This window comes from Sturnus vulgaris, chromosome 9, assembly GCF_052056855.1.
Source record: "Sturnus vulgaris isolate bStuVul1 chromosome 9, bStuVul1.hap1, whole genome shotgun sequence".
NCBI lineage: Eukaryota > Metazoa > Chordata > Aves > Passeriformes > Sturnidae > Sturnus > Sturnus vulgaris.
In genome coordinates, this window is record NC_142251.1 from 14,501,395 (window position 1) to 14,507,086 (window position 5,692).

Here is a 5,692-nt window from a genome sequence, read left to right on the forward strand (position 1 = left end):
GAGGGGGTGCAGCTGGGAAGGGAGAACGGGTGCTGCTTTCTGCCAAGTGGGGACAGGATTCATGGAGAGGAAGGAGAAACTCCTGCAATCTCCTGCCTAGGTAGTGGCCCTGTTTTCACTTTGACTTGGTCAAGTGTGAGGTGACTGTTCATGCCTGTGATTACTGGTGTTAAAGGGAGAAAGGGGAGAGAAGGGACAAAGCCATGGTAATAGCTATGCCATAGGTAAAGCCCCTAGTATATGCTATATTACATAAATATATACAGCAGCATGCTTTCCTGGATTCTTCCTAACCTTTACATGATAAAATATATTTATTTGGAATTTGGGACAATAGGACGGAGATGTATTCATCATTTCTTTGTCTGTCCTTTGTACTGAGCTTACACAGTATTGGTCTGTTAGCAGCAGATTTGTAAGTCATGGTCTGAATTGTGTTTATGATTTTATTTATAGTTTGGTCATGTCCAGAGACACCTGCTGGGAGTAGGGCTCTGCTGGAAGACTGGATTCAAATAGAGATCATCAACCCTGCCTGTAGTCTGTATCTGGCTGATTTTGGACTGCGATTTAAAAATTATACATGAAACTCTTAAACATTTTAATATAGAATTAGGTATGTTTATGAAAAGGATCATGAAAGCAGTCTGGACATGCTAACCAGCACTGTATTTGTAGAATTATTTTGGATGAGAATACACAGTGCTGTGTTACTGAAGGATTAATTGAATAGTCTTTTTTTCTCCATTTGCATGTTTGGTGTGGGATTTACATTTTGTGGTCCTATGGCAGACAGAATTTGAAGTAAAACGTACTTATTCCAAGAGGGAGTAAAAATTTCCCATGTGAAGACATGAGAGTGCATTTGATGACTACTGAACAAAGTTCTTTCTTTTAATATGTTTAATGAGCAAATAAAATTGCATTCAGAAACTTCCAGATTTTATTTCCCCTTTGCTCAGCACCATTGAATCATACAAGTAAAGGCCTAACAGAAATCTTACAAGTGCAAAAGGGAATTTGGAAAATATCGATCAAAACTGTGACAATTTTTTAACTGTCTCAGATTTTTATTTTCCTACTGTTCTCTGAGCTTTCTAATGCTGCTGTTCTCTTTGTGCAGTTGACCGTTCTGGTTTTGTCTCTTACATTCTCTTTGCTGTTTCTAGGAGAACAAAAAAATCTTTTTAAGAGACTGAAGGGCTTAAAAGAGGAAGTCAAAGCCAGATTATTTTTAGCTACCATTCCTCTTGCAGAAAACACAGCTGCTGTTGAGATGAGGAAGCAACTGATAGGCATTGCTGGATACCATGTCAGTGCTGCAGCTCTGAGTCGCAGAGCTATGCAGGAATCCAATTTAAATCATGCCCTTATATGTGCCTGCAGCTAGGAGAGTCCCTCTTCCTTAAAAGCCCTGCCTGGGTGCCCTGGGTGATGGTTAAGCTGCCAGCATCTGACTGCTCAGCTGATACAGTGGGTGAGTGTGATGATGGTCTTGGCTTTCACACTGAATCACAATTTAGAGAGTGCCCTCCTCCTGGAGGCAGTTTGAAGGAATAAAGCAGCACTGAGCTCCCCTGCCCTGCTATCAGCACAAAAACAGTCATGCTGCAGCCAAGGGCTTCCCTGTCCATCCTCTGTTCTAATATCAGAAGTGCAGAATCTATCAGAATCTTTCAAACACTTTTAACATTATTTCAAAGTCTTACAATATGTCTGTTCTGGTATGATGGGTGTGAAATATATTAGAATTTTTCATCAGCTCTGGTCACTCTCCCTCAAGCTGTGAATACACAACATAGCATGTTCTCTTTGCATCCAAACAGACCCAAGTGCCACACATAAAGCACATCTAAGGCAACTGTCAGCAAAGTATGGGATCTTTGGCAGTACCTGTTCACCAGGATCACTTTCTCAAGCCAGAAAAATTCTCACTACTTACTGCTGTCTCCCATCCCTGCATGTTACTGTTCCCAGTTTGTTCTAATGCACTGCACTTGATCAGTTTGTAGAAGATTCTTTGCCCATATAATTATAAGACAGGATTCATCAACTGTAACAAAGGGAGTAGACCCCCATGAATCACTCCTGGTTAGAAATGGCCCTGGAAAAATCTCTCATTAGGCTGTCATTGTCAGGGATTAATTGCTGAATGAACTCTTCCTTCTTTTCCCTGCTTTTTCCAGCATGTTCAAATTCTACCAAATCCTTTCACTCTTCCTCTTTTTAAAAATCAGCACTTAATTGATCTTTTGTCTTCAACAATCCTCTTTCCACCGTTGCCCTTAAGTTACAGTGACAGTTATTTTAAAATCAGAGGGTCTTATTTTCTGTGACTCTGGGAGAAGCTGCAAATTTATTTCTTATTTTTAATTGCAATATTGTACAAAATTTAAAGGCTGAGTCTGAGTAGGGGACCAGAAAAATATTACCTTACTTTGTCTTCATTCTCGTTTTTTACTTCCAAGTCAGAGCAGCAGTTCCTTCTGTTGTGAATGGCTTTTGGCCCAAAAATCATATGGGAAATGAAATTACTGTAAATGTGCATGTGGAGGGTGTAACAGTCACTGGCTCATAAGCAGCAGGGTGAGTGGAGCACTGCAAAGGAGAGTCTGCTCTACTCTCCTTCACCTTGGCCAATTTACACAGGCAGTGGATTGGCTTCTTCATCAAACAAGAGGACTTGGTACTTGGAGATGTCATGCAAGAGATCTCACCCATGTCCCATTTCATCACCTCTGTATTGCTCAGTTTGGACAGCAGTTTCCCCAGGGGGAGTGCTGGGGACAGTGGCTGTCATTAGCCCACTGGCAGGGGCAGTTGCCATTGGAAGAATGGATAGACTGATTTAATAAGTAGCTTTCATTCCTATTGGGAAAGCTTGTCTTCTTTTTAATAATGTAACAAGGTCATTACATAACTTTTTGCTTAGCCCCTATAATTAAGGAGTTGATTTAGTGATGTTCATTTGGATCTTCAATGTGTGTTCAATTCCCAGAATAACATTGGTTGGTAGTTGCTATAAATTTGAGGGAATACAACCTCAGGCACCTGGAGAGCCCAAGGGGAGCACCTTGAAGACTGTAAGTGGTTCTTGGTCTCCATGTGAGAGCTTCATTGCTGCTGAAGGCTGCTGGTGAGTACTGGAGACCACTGTTGTATTTACATGCTGCACTCGTGAGCATCCTTGCTGAAGGAGCAGTTACAACTGCTGTATCATCAGCTGATCTGCTGATAGGGCAGCAGCAAGTGTCTTGGCATTGGCAGGCTTGCATCCATCTCAGGATGTTCTCTTCCCTCTTCTGGATGATTGCTGCAATCCAGCTGCCCCTCAAAGGAGTACACTCTTTGGTATTTACTATATTGAGGATGCCTCTGATTTTAGCAGCTAAATTTTATCAGAAAAGAGGGGGAAAGCTTATCATTTGCACTGATCTTTTGGATTCAAGAGTAACATTGTTTTGTCTAGTGGATGGTGGAAGGAGGAAGGAAGTCCAAGTAAGGAACTTGTGGCCGAGTTTGTTCACAAGTTCGTGGCCAAACTGTGGGGAGAGAAGTGTGGAAATGGGTGTGTACCTCGGTGTAGCAACCCTGTTTCACAAGGACACTCTTCAAATGTCCTCCTCCCTTCTGTATAAGTAACACATGCCAGTTTGCCTGGGCTTCCCTGCCTGGAAATACATGTGTCTAGAGGATTTGAAAATGTTGCAGGAGTATGAGGCCATTAAAACTTGAACTCTTGTCTTTTTTGGTCAGATGTAATGTAGAAATTCATTCTTAATGCCACACCTGAGAAGTGGCAGAAGCCCTCCACAGCACTCAGGCACTCCAGTTTCTGATGTATTTCCTTCTGAATCAAAGGTTTCTCTACCCCCTCATTTACCTAATTTTGAGTCCCTCCAGTATTTTTTGGATTGTTTTTTTTTTTATTATTTTAGCAACAACTACCCCCAGATCATGTTTTTTCTGATGTGATTGCCATAGATTAGTTATACATCAGCTGATCTAGTAAGTGTAATTTATACACATATTTTATACATATATGTGTGTGTATGTGCATGCATGCACTCAGGTACATGTGTGTGTTTTTCTCAGTCTGCTATGAATGGTGAAACTCTCAGAAAACATTTTATATTATAGCTGACATGCGAGTTGACATTTTTGATCCAATAACTGGAAACATTTAATATGTTTCCTTTCTAGATACAGCTGTGCACTTTCCAGGAGGGATATGGTTACTGCTGTATGTATAAAAATAGCAGAATCCTAAATTCAGAAGTATGTATTTTGAGATTTTTATCCAGAAACAGTTTTTTGGTCACTTTAGCTCAGCTCAACTTAGAGTCAGGATTATGTACTCTTGATAAGAGCAAAGTTAAATTAAGAAAGGAACAAGAGAACTTTAAGGAAGAAAAAAAAGTAGCCATAATAGTTAATAAAAACTGGTAGGTTTAAATGTATATTGGAGACCAGGTAGCCATACATATAGAATAATACAGTAAGGGAAGACAGATGACTTGTGCTGATCCTGACAATGACATCTACTCTCTGTTTTAGGTATTGGCTGATGAGTTTAGCTGGAGTATTTTATTTGTGTGACAATGGTTGTCACACAGATGGAGCATGATGAGCAGCTGAGTTGCGTGTGTTGGATTGTCCTAGCAGGTACCAGAATTGAACAGAAACAGCACGGGAAAGAATCTAAGGCTAAAATGATAATATGTTTGTGCACGTGAAATACCCTGTTTCTTGGTAGGAGCTTTCAGCCCCTATGAACTACCAGGATGGAGCTCAGGACCAGGAAGGTTCATGTTATCAGCAAGAAGTTGTATTTTAAACAGCAATTTTACAATCTGCTAGCTGCTGCTCATTTTCATCAAGTGTGATGTCATCAGCAAAGCATCACAGCTGCTTCTTAGTAAAACACAGTAAGCCACTTGAATAGCTCCTTAGGACAGGAACTGAAAAAACCATCTGTTTTAATGAAATTAATGCAAGTCCTTTGTGGAGACTGAATCTAATGAAGCCAATGGGAATTTGGTCAGATTTCAGGCCCAAGTGAGTCTGGCAAACTCACATTTTCAAGAATGATTTATGCCACTGTTATCTTAATCTAGTTGCCATATGGGAAATTTGGGCTGCTTCTGATTGCCTAAGTACTTTCTTTAGAAGCAGTCTGCCCACATAAATGACTCAGGTTTGCAGTGCTGGATGGAGCTGCACTGAGATGCTCTAAAGACAGTGAATGTCTGTGTGGCCGTGGAGGTTTATACAAACCACACTGAATGAGTATATAAGAAAGGCTCAGTAAACAGCTGCTCACTGCTCTGTGTCCTCATTCTGCCATGGGGGTTATTCCACCACTACCTTGCAGGGCCACAAAAGAAGCACAAAGAGTAATGAAAGAAACCTTGTGCCTAATGCAATAAATTTCTTATAAAGTAGAAAGGAAGTTGGTTGTGCAGATCTGCCTTGTTTCAGAAATAGGTAAATGCTGAAATGTTCAGTTGGTAGTGAAGTGTCATTTGGCAGAAGATCCGTCACTTTTTGAGGTGAAATTGGATGAATTAAAGTAAATCTTTTACAATGTTCACGTTTATATATAAGTAGTAAATAGTCAAAAGCTAGTTTGTTTTTTGATGTTGCTCTTTATTTGGCTTTAAAAGATACATTAATAAATTAAAAGCACCTA